At 55.3% G+C, this 14,056-nt stretch overlaps 2 long non-coding RNA genes across 2 annotated transcripts; both read left to right on the top strand.

Annotated features, from left to right (window-relative positions):
* The first annotated feature begins 1,665 nt into the window (after positions 1-1,665).
* LOC125283477 (uncharacterized) lies at positions 1,666-6,330 on the top strand. Its single transcript, XR_007191375.2, has 3 exons — positions 1,666-3,343; positions 3,959-4,126; positions 6,127-6,330. It is a non-coding gene; the product is annotated as an uncharacterized LOC125283477 (long non-coding RNA).
* A 1,733-nt stretch (positions 6,331-8,063) lies between these two features.
* Positions 8,064-14,056, top strand: LOC130544260 (uncharacterized). The gene is made up of 2 exons (XR_008960426.1): positions 8,064-9,350; positions 13,075-14,056. It is a non-coding gene; the product is annotated as an uncharacterized LOC130544260 (long non-coding RNA).

The raw sequence follows: 14,056 nt of genomic DNA, 5'->3' as shown, positions 1-14,056 counted from the left end.
CTCTCTCTCTCTCTTCCTGCCCCCCTCATACACTTACACACTCTCATTGAACTTTCTTTCCAATGAAGTAAATCTTTTAAAGTCCTTTATATATTGAGAGCTCTTAACTGTCTCAGTCATTCCTTTCTAAGTAATAGAATAACCCGACTCAAATGACTTTGAACAATAAGATATGGTGTGTCTTCAGGCTGGGGGTCATGCAGTTTGGGGAAGTTACCAGGGCCCTGGGTCCCTCCCCTCTCCGCCGCCCGCCTTCCTCAGCCCATCAGCTCGTCCTGGAGAAGGAGAGAGCTGTTCTCACAGTGACTGATGGTTACTGTGTCTACACATCCAGACATCAGAAAGCCCAGGGGAAGGAGCCACCTTCTTCCACCTCACCTCAGTGAGGACCTCTTTTCCAAAAGCCCCTGGCAGACTTCCCCTCAAGCCTCATGGGCCAGAATTGGGCCACATGCTTTGTCCTAACCTGTGTGCCAGCAAGGGGCATGGGGCCACCATGGTTGGCTTAGATCAGTGCTGTTGGGTTATCAACCACCTGCCTCGTGTGCATGGAATCACCTGGGGAGCTTTAAACACCACTGACGCCTGATGTCCCCCACCTCACGGTCTGCTTCTGTTGGGCTGGGATGTGCCCTGGGCATGAGGATTTTAAAAATCCCTCATGCGTAGCCAAGATTTAGTACCACTGTCTTAGATTCCTCAGGATTCACCCTGAGTATGAGTTGAGCGTAGAGGAGTGGGGAAGGGGTGGATAGCAGGGGAAAAAGTGGGGTGTGGAAGATGAGGAACAGTTGTTGGACTGGCCAAGAAAAATAAAAATCACCTCCCTAAAAGCAAAGTATGTCCATTTATTCTTCATTTCCTCTTTTGGGAAACATTTATTGGGCTGCCACAATGTTCAGGAGATGAGAAATCAAAGGGCGCTATTAGGGAAGGAGGAAAGCTTATAGGTTAGAAAAAATAGAAGAAGTTTACTCCTCTGGGTAGACACAACCCCAAGTCGTGGAGCTTGATTAGGGAAGAGGAGGCTGGATTTCAGCCTTCATTCACTGCCCCCCTTCCCCCGGGCTGGGCATTCTTGTGCAGTGTACAAACTCATTAACCGTACAAGGAGGACTGAAGAATACAAAGACAAACAGAACATGGGTCCTGCCTGCTAGGATCAGTGTAAAAGAGAAACACACGGGCAAGCATACCAACTGCTTTTGAGAGTCTGTCAAGTTTATCCGAGGTGGCCAAAGTCAGCACAGGGCATCTAAAAGTTCGATCATTAGAATAAATTGTTATGGCTTTTCAGGAGACAAATGCTTGTAATTTGGTTAGTCTATTTTCTAAGTAGGAGAGCAAATAAATCGTGCATATTCTTACATAATGCCATCCTGCTAGCACTCATTATAAAGTTACTTGTCTTTAGAAATGTTTTTCTTTTAAAAACACACACATTCTCACAGTATTGTGTCACTTTCTTTCTCCTGCTCCAAGAGTCCCCTTCAGGCGTGCATTTTTAGCCAAGAAGAGCCTGTGGTGCTCTGCGCCCAGAGCCAATGAGCCCCAGGCATGCGCCTCCCACTGCACGAGCTCTCAGCCAATGAAAGTCCTGCATTCTCCCTGGCTGGGTGGGTTCTGGAAAGAGGCTCATTGCTCTGTGGTTTCTCTTTCTGCATCTGTTTTTTTCTGGCTGCTGGTTCTGACCCACAATGGCCGGCTTCAGAAGTAATGGGGCTGGACCCGTGGCGGTATAACAAAGGGGAAGTATCCTGTTGGATTGCAACAGAGACTGAAGGGGCCCTCAAGGTAGCCTCTGGGTAGGGAAGATGAGCAGGGGGTAAGGACTGCGGAGTCCTCGGCCTCGGGCAAGGAGATCATAAACAGCCGCAGTCCAAGGAGCTGGCAGGAAGGAACTGTTTGCAGCATGTCCATGACCTCAGGGGGTGTGGAGAGCAAGGCCCAAGCAATCGCAGGTGGCTAAAGCCCCATACACAAGTGGGGGCTTCCCCCAGCAGGGAGCACGCCCAGAAATGATCTGTCCAACGCTCTTATTCGCAGGAATGCTAAACAGAAAATGCACGCTCTTTTCAGGGTAGCAAGAATCAGTTGGCTAGTTAAGAGTCTGAAGAAAGAGGAGGAGGGAGAGGAGGAGGAGGAGTCCTCGAAGGGTGCAGAGAAGCGGAGTTCTGACAGGGATTGAGGGAGCTGGTGAGGAAATCTGAAAAACCAGGTCAGCCTCGCGGCCGGGGCGGCCCGAGCTCCAGCACATCACAGCCAGGTTTGTTAACATCGAGCCGAGGGACCTTAGGGGGGAGGAAGACGGGGCCACTCGAGCAGTCCTGGTTCGGCCAGCGCCTCAAGTGTGCCATGGAAAGGATTTTCACACTGGCTGGGAGGCTGGACTAGATCTGGGATCCTTCAACCTTTTGGGGTCAGGTGCCCCCCGAGAACCCAAAGAAAGGTAAAGACCCTTCTTTTCCTCTGAAAAACTCCTATGTCCATTGGTTACTTATGGCAGCACAATAAATCACCTCAAGGACTTTGTGTATTACATGTAGGCTATATAGTGTATTGATTATATGTTACATGGTTTATGTATTATGCATAGTATCTTATCGCACAGTTTCTGCGGGTCGGATTCGGAAGCAGCTTAGCTGGGTGTTTCTGGCTCGTGATTCTGGGTGATTCATGGAAAGGGAAGTCATGATTTGACCAGGGATGCAGTGGCTTTCAATGGGGGGGGGGGTGTGACTCTGTACCCTGGGGACATTGGTGATTGTCACCAAGCGGTGCGTATGGGTGCTCTTGGCATCAGTGGGTGAAGGCCAGGGGTGCTGTTAAACCTGCAGGGCCCAGGAGAGCCACCCTCTGTCCCGCAGAAAAATTATCCAGCCCCAAATGTTTGTAGTGCCAAGGCTGAGAACCCTGATCCACAGGCCCGCCTGGGTCAGGTGGATCTCCTTCCGAGAGGCTTGCTCCTGCGGCCACCGAGGCTGCCGGCGTCCTCGCGACCTGGCCTCTGGCTTCCCCCAGAGCGAACTGAGAGAGGGGGCAAGGAGACAGCCACACTGCCTTTTAGGCCCTATTTTTCTAGAAGCAATTCACCAAATGCCGCCTACGTCAAAGGGAAGACAAAGTAGCTCTTGCTGTTCGAGGGGAAAATGATCAAAGAATTCGTGGACAAGTTTTAAAACCAACACACCCACACACAACGGGAGTTTCCATGTTAAAGTTGAGATGACCCAGATCTCTCGGGAGGTCCACGGAATCCCTGCGTTAAATACCCCGAGGCCTCGACCAGCCCCAACAACAGATGTGCTCTCACAACCTGTGAGCAGGAAATCCGTGAGGACAGGTAAAAATGCCAAAACCAACCCCTGAGGGCCCTCCTCCAGCCTTGGCTGAAGCCCTGGCTTCCACTGCCGTCCCCTCCCTCCCCGGCTTCTGTGTTTCCAGCCAAGATCCTCGCCATTCACCGTGTGGCTCGGTTTTCTTCTAAAGCAGCAGAGGCGCTGAGCCCCTGGCGTTTGCGGATCCACGGCTGAGGCTTCCAGACGGCCCTCCCGGCTGACGCGGGGCCAGCAGGCCTGCCCCTGTGGCTAGGAGGCGGTTCTCAGGGTCTGGGCCCAGAGCCACTCACCCGTCGTCTGACGCCTTATTTCATTTCAGCCCCGTGACTTACTTGCTTTCCACGAAATACAAACTATTTCCAAGACTTTAAAAAATATATATTTTATTTATTTATTTGAGAGAGAGACAGCACGATTGGGGTGGGGAGGAGCAGCAGGCAGAGGGAGACGCAGACTCCCCGCTGAGCAAGGAGCTCGACGTGGGGCCTGATCCCAGAACCCTGGGATCATGACCCGAGCTAAGGGAGCCGAAATGAGCTGAAGGCAGACGCTTAACCGACTGGGCCACACAGGTGCCCCTCAAGATTTTCTACAAAATCATTTCTTTCTTTCTTTCCAAGATTTGATTTTTAAGTCATCTCTATACCCAGTGGGGGGCTCGAACTCACGACCCCGAGATCTAGAGTCGCACGCTCCGCTGACCGAGCCAGCCCGGTGCCCCCGAAATCATTTCTTGCTAAGGATTTTCTCTTCAAAATGGAGAGGGAGGTGCTTCCAGGCTTCAGGAGGTAAGAAGGCTTCCTCCGTCTGGTGGCAGGAGAGTTGGTTACCTGCCCTGGGAATGCCTCAGCTGAGCACCTGGGGCAAAATGCCAACAGAGCAGAGGGATTTAAACACACTGGGTCCAAGGTCTTTCCTGGCCCGGAGATGGGGAGATGGCCGACCCCCCCCCCCCCGACCCCCCGTCACCTTTGGCCCCAGCAGGGGCCGTGGAGAGAAGGGACTGGCTCAGGCACTGCCGCCCATCACCCAGCGACCCGGCATCCATGGGAGGCACCGGCCAAGTGGCGTGTCTGTGGACGGGCCTCCCTCCATGGCCCGGAGCTGGGGGCGCGGCTGAAAATGGACAAGGGGTCCACTGCTGGAGACCCAGGTGCCACCGCTGTCTCTCACACCAAGAGTCAAAGCCCTGTGTCCTTGCTGCGGGGCTCAGCCACTGCCCCTGGGTGCACCCAGGGCCCAGAGGGGTCACTGGACACACAGCACCCCTAAAAGGGGACAGACTGTGTTTTAAACCACCTTCTCAGGGGGGCATCTAGGATGGGCACTTGTGAAGGGGGCTCTGCTGGGGACCCCATCCTGGACATCCTACTGCTCGGGCCCTGCACACCCTCGGCCAGGCTGGGCCTCAGGCTTCTCCCCTCCACGGGAGCCTCCATCTGCCTCCCCCCACCGTCTACGGCCCCTTGGGGGCTGAGGAGTTGGCTCAGAGGGCCCTGCCTCCCTCTTTCTTGCTCCTCTTAAGGGCAAACAAATACACCCAATGTCTTGCCGATCATTACGCGAGCGGTACTGTTGACAGGGCCCATGTGGGGAAGTTCCCTCGGCCCCAGAAGCTCGCCTGTCTTACAGTGGGGACCCGCCCCTGTGCAGCTGTCCCTAACCCCAAATGAGCCAAAGAGCTCACCGATTCGCTCCCCTCGTGGTCCACCCAACTTCCCAGTCAGAAGAACCAGCCAGTCCTGCGGAAGTGCAGAAGAATCTGTCCAGTGGGCAGGGAGACCCCACCCGGGCGTGAGGCCTGGAGGAAGTGCTGTGGGGGCACCGAGGCTGGCGGCCATCCTTCGGGCACGTGCACTGGGGAGTAAGGGCCAGGAGCGTCTTGGAGAGGCAGCCCTGGCCGGTGCAGAGGCGCCTGGGGGGCCAGCAGATGGATGCCAGGCCCGGGAACCCCAGCAGAGAGCCACCATGGTGCCCGCAGGCCCCCCCACAGTGACTTGTCTGGGGCCTGCCCTGGGGAAAACTCAGGAAAGATGGGGGGTGGGGTCACCCAGGACCAGGGCTCGTCTATGGTCCGTAGCAGGGATAAGGAGAGTGCGGCCAGAAAGCAGAATCCCGAACTGTGTTAAAAACATTCATCGAGGGGCGCCTGGGTGGCTCAGTTGGTTAAGCATCAGCCTTCGGCTCAGGTCATGATCTCAGGGTCCTGGGATCGAGCCCCACATCGCGCTCCCTGCTCAGTGGGGAGCCTGCTTCTCCTCTCCCTCTGCCCCTGCTTGTGCTCTGTCAAATAGATAAATAAAATCTTAGAAAAAAAAAGTCATCGTTTCTGTGACCTGATTGTAAAGGCTTCTTGTGAAAAAAAGAAACAAACAAACAAAAAATGTGAAAAACCCAAAAGAGAGAAATCCCTGCTTTTTCATGTGCTTTTCTTCTTCATCAGTTTTTCTAGGCGTGTATCTTTTAAATTTTTTTCCTCACAGAATTGCATCATGCTGCATGATGCAGATTTTTAAAATGTAAGACACGGTATTGAAGAAATTTTTTTTTTTTTTTTAAAGATTTTTTATTTTATTATTTGACAGAGATAGAGACAGCCAGCAAGAGAGGGAACACAAGCAGGGGGAGTGGGAGAGGAAGAAGCAGGCTCATAGCGGGGGAGCCTGATGTGGGGCTCGATCCCATAACGCCGGGATCACGCCCTGATCCAAAGGCAGACGCTTAACCGCTGTGCCACCCAGGCGCCCCGGTATTGAAGAAATTTTTAAATGAATTTCAATTTTATTAGAATTAATACACGTCGATGGGCCGACAAGCAAGGGCAATGGTTGAAATGTTGGAACGCAGTAACCGCACCAGGCGCCGATCTAAGAACTTCACGCCTATTAACTTGTGAAAACGAGATAAAAGAGACCCGTCTGTCCTTGGAACGACTCCAGCAGCAGGTGCCGCAGGCCCCACTTTCCAGATGAAGGAGACGAGGTGCACAGAGGTCAGTGAGCTGCCCCAGGGCTCACAGGTGGTCGAGCCAGGATCCAAGCCCAGGCAGCCTGGTGGGGACCATGCTCACCCCCAGGCGAGGGCTTGGGAGCTCCCTAGGTCAGGCCCCCCCACTGTCAAGCAACGAGAGGGTCCGCGCCAGGTCAGAATAACTCCTGCGTTTGCCCAAAGCCACTGCCTGGGAGCCCAGGGGAAGGAAACAGGGGGCTCGGGAAGGAAACAGAGGGCTCGGGCTCTGCAGGGAAACAGGAAAGGGGAGGGGGAGAGTCAGGAGCCTGTCTTTTCTCCCCCTTGAGGTGGGGTCATGTGGATTCTCTGGAAATCTGCCGGATACCTCTGTCGCCTTTGGTGACTCCCACGCGCTCATGACGCCTAGTCCAACCTGGCCACCCATGCTGGGTGTGCGTAATGACGGCTCCGCTCTGCTCTTCGCCGCTGAAGACAGAGGCCGTTAGGACTGCTTAATCCATTGGTATTTAAAAATCAACTGTAGGGGCGTCTGGGTGGCTCAGTCAGTGGAACGTCCGACCCTTGATCTGAACTCAGGTCTTGATCTCAGGGTCATGAGTTCAAGTGCTGCGTTGGGCGCCATGCTGCGTGTGGAGCGTACTTAAAAAATATCAAAAAGATTAAAAATCAGCTGTATTGAGGGGTCCTTAGTTACGATAAACTGCACCTATTTAAAGTGTGCAGCTCAGTGACTATGATGCCACAACTGGGGTACACAGCATCTCCATCACCCCCAGAAGCTGCTTTGGAGGCGCAATAATTCTTTCTTTGTACACTGGTCTAGACTGAGCCCTGGTCATCAGCCGCAGGCCTTGGGGTGGGTGAGGAGGGCTGTCACTTGGTCCACCCATCCAGCAGGATCTGTGTAGGGGTCAGGCAATGAAAGACATGTCTAGAGCTTAGCCCTGACACGTACGTAGCTGTACGGCCTTGGGCAAGTCACTCAGCCACACTGGGCCTCAGTTTCCCAGGTTGGTGCGAGGGTAAAATTAAATGGTGTGCAGTTGGACTGAAGTTCTGAAGGAGACTTCACAACACAGCGGGCATGCAGAGGGAACCGTCTGAGAAGAGTCCTGCGACTCTTAGAACCTCCAGCCAAGTAAGGGGTCAGTGCGTGGAGAGAAGTTGAAATTGTTTGAATCTCAGAGTCGTCGTGGGGGGTGAAAGGCCGTCTGTCTTTACGGAAGAGTCACACGGCCTGCCTGCAGGCTGCTCTTCCAGGGGCAGGAGAAAGATGCCCTTGCCGAACTACGTTATTTTATTTTTTTAAAGATTTTATTTATTTGTGAGTGCGAGAGCACGAGAGAGAGAGAGAGAGAGAGAGAGAGAGAGAGAGAAGGAGCAGGAGGAGGGGCAGAGAGAGAGGGAGAAGCAGGCTCCCCGCTGAGCAGGGAGCCGGATGCCATGTGGGGCTCAATCCCAGGACCCCGGGATCATGACCTGAGCCAAAGTCAGACGCTTAACCCACTGAGCCACCCAGGCGCCCCTCACTGAACTATTTTATTTTTTTATTTTATACTTGATTTCATTTTATTTATTTTTAAAGAGGCTCCACGCCCAACATGGGGTGGGGGTGGGGCTGAAACTCACAGCCTTCAGATCAAGAGTCACATGCTCCCTCTATGGAGCCAGCCAGGCGCCCCTGCCAGCTGAATACTTTTGAAAGGGCAGCAGGAGACATAAATGGTTTTGATCACCTGTTGTGTGCGTTGGACATAACGTTGATAGGATGTGTTGTGTCAAGTGTCTGTTAGCTTGGCGGGGTGTCAGATGCGTTCCCTTGGTTGTCACCGCAGGCCAGCTGCCTGGAGCCTGTCCCTGGTCCCTGCGCAGGGCTGGTGCTGGAGGTGCCTGGGAAGACCCCGCTGCGGCTCCCTTGGGGCTCCATCCTGCCCCCAGAAAGTCCCCAGCCCCGCCCAGATGTCGTCACAGTCCGTTCCTGCCGTGCCCATGGCTGGCCGCCGCAGTGGCCCAGGATCACCACCAGTATAACGTGGAAACCAGGCACTGCTCAGCCAAAGGGTTTCCACTCCCGACCAGCAGGGCAGGACCATCCGCAGGGCAAGGACATGGGGGCTCCCAGCAAAAAACCAAGCTAAAGAGGGAAACAGAAGCTTAGTTGTGCCAGGGGTGTCTGGCAGTGACCTTGGCAATGTCATGGAAGCCCAACGGTTGTGCGAGGTCAGAACCAAGGACCGCCACGCAGCCTGTTCTGAGCTCTGTCTCTATTTCTGTGGTTTACAACCTCACCAAAGTCACAGCTAGGACAGCCGAGGGAGACTTGGTGATTCTCCAGAGCTGTGGTCTGGGGAGCGCTGCACCCACGGGCCCACTCCCAGGGAGGGGCGCGCACGCAGCCACCATGCTCCGCCGCGTGTTCCTCGCTGCGAGAACCCACCTCGCCCTCACACGGGCTGCAAACCCCGGTCATTCCCGTCCAACCTCCTTGTAGCCGGGGCCCGGGCCTGGCTCCCCACCCCGGCCACCGAGATCAGTCTCCTGGGAGCCATGGAGAAAAGTCGTTGCTTTTTGTGTTTTGGGTTTTTTCCTGTTAAAAAGAGACGGATGAGGGGGAAACCCTCTCCTTTCCTGCTTTTGCATAGGGGGATGTTAGGGGTCTAGCTGCCATCTTGGCCCAGTGAAGAGGAAGCCGAGAGAAATGCGGGGCGGAGTTCATCCAGGCACCGCCCACTTCCTGATACAGACAAGAGCTGACGTCAGGGGCGCGGTCCTCCTCTCGCAGCCGAAAGCTGCTGGGCCACGGAGGATTCACCGTCTGCCAGGAAGCCTCTTCTGAGTCCGCACACCCAGCGCAGGACGCCGTGAACTAGAGCCCGGTCTCCTCATCGTGCTGATGTCCGCTCGGGTCCTCACCTTCCTTCAGTGACTGGTCAGAAGCAGAGAGAGAGGCCAAGGCAGCTGGAACATAGGTCTCGAAGCCACGCTGGGCTGGCTCTGGGGGAGTTTGTGCAAAGGGCAGTCTGCAAAGATGGGGGCTGACAGGTAAGAAATATCACGCTGGAAAAAACAGCTCAATCCTTTATTTTTTTTTTTTTAAAGATTTTATTTATTTGTCAGCGAGAGAGAGAGGGAGCACGGGTGGGGGGCAGAGGGAGAAGCAGGCTCCCCGCTGAGCAAGGAGCCCGATGCGGGGCTTGATCCCACGACCCTGGGATCATGACCTGAGCCGAAGGCAGACACTTCACGGACGGAGCCACCCAGGCGCCCCCAAACCAGCTCAGTCCTAACCTGCATTGGGCCCTTGGGTGGTGTCTGCTGCTTCTGTGAGCCCCAGTTCCCACATCTGTCGACTTCACACTGGGTCGTCCCCACGTTCTCGCTGGCACGTGTGGCTGATGACTTCCGACCCGGCCTTCCACAGCATCAAAATGCAGCCCATCCACCAGGACTGGTCCCGACCAGCGGCTGGTGAGCTAAGAAGCCAGCTTTCTTCTTTCATTCTGGCAAAGAGAGCAGGAGAGCCAGGGTGCCCGGGACACCGAGGACCTGCCACCTGCCTGTTATCACCCCCCCCCCCCCCCCGGTCAGCACTCAGTCTCCTGGGTCGTCCCTGGCACCGCTCCAGTCTTCACTGCCTGCTAGCTCTGTAGTTTGGGCTCTTGCTGGTTCAGAGAAACAAAATCGTCTAAACAGTGTATTTCTGGAATGCCTGTAAAGTGCTAGGCAGACACACGGATCACAACAACTCAAAGCTTTGTTCCTGGCTCCAAACCAAAGCTGCACACTGGCTTATTGAAATCTAAAGGCCCAGCCTGGTGCCTGGGTGAGCACCGCATGGCTAAAATTAGCCCGGCCATCTGCTGAAGCCGCAGCTGGGCTATTCTGAGCCCCAGCAGGCCCGCCTGGAAGTGGGGCTGGGCCTTGGCGGGGGCACTGTTGGAGTCTGGTCCCTTCAGACCGAGTGGATAATGGGGGGCTGCCGGGGGGCATGGGAGGACGAGGCCACACTGGGCAGGAAGGCCAGTGCCCTGGCGAGGTCTCATGAGGGATTGGAGGGGGGCACATGCCCCCTTTTCAGCCCTGGGCTCTTCTTCCCGAGACTGTCCAGCTCCCCCATCCCAAGCACAAGATTGGTTTCTTTGTCCCGGTCCCTCATTTCCCCCTTTTCATCTGGGGTTTCCTGTTTGGACTCATACCCCGGCTATGGCGGGAATTTATGGAGGGCATATCAAGGTCAGGGGCCACACGAAGTATTTTGCAGGGATTAGCACACACATTCTTAAGACAACTCAGAGGGGGGGGCGCCTCAGCTGGCTCAGTGGGTAGAGCGTGTGGCTCTTGACCTCGGGGTTGTGAGGTCGAGCCCCACGCTGGGTGTAGAGATGACTTAAAAATAAAATCTTCAAACGGACAAACAACTCAAAGAAGTAGGTATGAAAAAACTTCAGGGATCGTGAATGGCTCGATTCATCTTTTTGGTCAATGAAGAAGAGGCCTGGTTGAAAGGGCCAGATAGAGGCTGTGGCTCGGGCGACCCCAGGCGTACGGGGCTCGTCTGCTTTGGTCTCTGACCTCTACTTTCCCCACGCGGAGCCCACCGCTGCTTCTGCAAGAGTAGCCCTCCGAGTTCAGAATGCACTGAGCTAGGAGGGGAGCAATCGGGGGGGGGGGTATGGACATGACCTACACATTTAAAAAAATTATTTATTTGAGAGAGAGAGAGAGAGAGAGAACAAGTGGGGGGAGGGGCAGAGGCAGAGGGAGAAGACTCCCCGAGGAGCAGGGAGCCCGATGATGGACTCGATCCCAGGACCTTGGGATCATGACCTGAGCCGAAGGCAGACGCTTCACCGACTGAGCCACCCAGGCGCCCTAACCTAGACATTTATAGATACTCCACAGACAAGAGCCCAGTCGTATATTCGCAGCCACTCAACCCACCATCACACACACCAGGCTCGGGTCCCGATGGGCTGCTTCAGCCCTCATTCCCACAGCTGGTCGGAGAACCTGCCAGCCTACAACTCCCTTCCACTCTCCGTTCCCCGTCCCCCTGCCCTTGGTCGGGACTCCAGCCAATCAGCGCTTCACCCTCGAGGGCCCGAGCCCTCAACAGTCCTGCGTGTCACTGCTGGGGGCTGCTGGCTCCCATTAACTATTCTGTTGGACATGGTAGTGCTAGGAGGAGCCCCTGAGTCTAGGGGGTGCTCCTGAGTCTGGGAGGTGCTCCTGAATCTGGGAGGTGCTCCTGAGTGGTAGGAGGTGCTGCCGAGTCTAGAAGGTGCTGCCAAATCTAGGAGGTGCTCCCGAGTCTAGGAGGTGCTTGCCTCCATGGCACAGCCTCCCCCTCAGGAGTCAGTAGACTACCCCCTTTCTCTGCCGTGGGGACAGCGGCCTCTAAGGAGCCCCAGCCAGCCAGGCGGCGGCCTCTCCTTGCATTCGATGGAACTGCTGTTGTGTCCTCAAGGGGAGACATGTCTCCCTCAGGGCCTTAGACCTCCAAACCAGCAGAGCTCCAGGGTGGGAAGCAAATGGCAAGTGGGTATCAGATGTGGTCACGGTGAGGACTGCTACCCCCAGCTCCTTGATCTCTAGACCCATGCGCCATGGCCGTGGGGGACGGCGACATCCAGCACCCTCAGGCTTACAGCGTGTACTGGGTCCTACGAGGCACAACCACCTCCCTCCAGGCCATCACTGCTGGCACCACGAGGAGCCACGCCTCCTTTCAGTTAGGCCACTTGTGGCAGAACCAGTGACGTGCCCACGCCCTCCGTGAGCCCCCGGGGCCGCGGGCCACCACCGCCCCCAAGTCCGGCATCAGACAACCTCCTTTACACAAGGGCCCGGTCACCCGGGAGCATTTACAGGCCACGGTTCCTTTTTACTTTCCAAAGTGAGTCTCCAAACATGTCTTCTTGTAACCTGCTTCAGACAGCCCCGCGCTGCTCTCCCCGGACCCGGAGGCCAATCAGCCTCAAACAAGTTGCGATTCGAAGGCTGTGTATTATTCTTTAAAAAACCCCACAAACCCCAATCTTCTGGGACTTGAAACAATTTAAGGGAAGGGAAGTGACACCACCTCGGGACATCATGAACCCCCTGAGGAATCTTGGTGACCAATATTGGAGTGTCACAGGAGCTAGCTGACAGGTCCCAGAGAAGCCGTTCCTGAGACCCGGGCCTCCAGTGCTGGGCAGGCGGTGCTGGGAGAAGCCGGACAGACCACGCGCTGGCCAGGCCGCCAGTGAGGACACTAACCGACGGGGTGGGAGGGAGGACAGCCCGCGGGCACAGTGCTGGGACATCATCAGGGCAGCTCTCCGCCTCCAGAGGGCGACGCCCTGCGGGGGGGGGGGGGGCGGGGGGGGGGCGGGTAAGGCAGAACGGCCAACACGAATCCGCCAGCTGCCGCCCTGGAGAGACAGGGACGCCCCGGCCTCTGCCTCCAGCGCTCGAGACCATGCACGCGGGCCCCGAGGGACCTGCACGGTCAGCACAGGTCCCCAACCCCCCTGCTGGGGTTTCTGTGAATGGCTTAAAAAAAAATTAAAATTACCAGGATGCATTTCAGCTACGCCCTGGGGATAGAACTTGACTTTAAGTGAGGAAAGAAACTCAAAATATAAATATTGAAGCATCATATGGTAGATTCCCTTTTAGAAGATGTGAATTGAGAAACGCAAATCTCTTTAAGACATCAGTTGTGATGACAGGGAACCCGTTGAGCAATTACTCCAACCTAAAAATACTTTGTTTAATCAAGGACTGCGAGGGTGATTGCCTTTCTCTGCTCCAAGGACGGTGAATACAGAACATTCCAGATCCGGGAAGCCTGAGCCTTGCTGACTGGCTGATCAGGAGCGTGTCTTAAGTCAAAGGCACCAGGGACGAGTCCAGGACACTGGGGAAAGGCAAGGACGCCGCTGCCACCAGGTGGAGTCCTGAAATCGGACACTTGACCTTGGGCCCCTACCGGAGCCATCACTCAGAGCAGCTCAACTCTGAGAACACCTGCCTGCTTCTCTCTCCCGTCAGGAATGCCGGCTGCTCCACTTCCCTCACCAAAACCCCCACGTAACTACCTTTCAGGTTTCAGCCATGGGCTCACTGTGCCGCGACCATGTGGCCCATGTGACCCAGCGGTCACCCTGCTGTCCGTGTCAGGCTCATTCCTCTGCAGAGAGCAGCGGTGGGGGGCTGCGTGTTCCATGGACGGGTCAGCCGACAGGACCTCCACCGGCACAACGTACCTGGTGACCAGAAAGTCCGCGTGCCTCCTGGCGTCTGGTTTTCTGCCGCCCAGACAGGCACTCCCACTGGCAATGCCCTTTGCTGCCGGACATTCTGGGTACCCACAAATACAGGCGCCAACAGCCCCCTGCCATCTTTGTGGACCTCGCACCGTGAGGTGAACGGGATCCACCATCAGAATGAGGCCAAACACAATACACAAACGGAGAAACCATTTCCATTTAATCGAGAACGACTATTAGCCTTTGGGAGTATTAGCGATACCGTTTTCATCTGGAAGACAAAACTGCTCATGGGCAATTCTGGAATTTCAAATGCAACTTCTAATTCACCGCACTGCGTTATTCTGAGGGCTTCCACAACCAAGCGTGTCCAGAAGAGGAAAGCACTTTTTTAAGTGAGAAACTGTTAATATTCCTCCTTCTGGTCTCCCCACAGAACTCACACAAAAGCAGCTCAAAAAAGGGACAATAAATGCAAAATAAAAAAGAAAA

This window comes from Ursus arctos, unplaced genomic scaffold (assembly GCF_023065955.2).
Source record: "Ursus arctos isolate Adak ecotype North America unplaced genomic scaffold, UrsArc2.0 scaffold_2, whole genome shotgun sequence".
Classification (NCBI taxonomy): domain Eukaryota; kingdom Metazoa; phylum Chordata; class Mammalia; order Carnivora; family Ursidae; genus Ursus; species Ursus arctos.
This window is presented reverse-complemented; position numbering and strand designations above follow the sequence as displayed.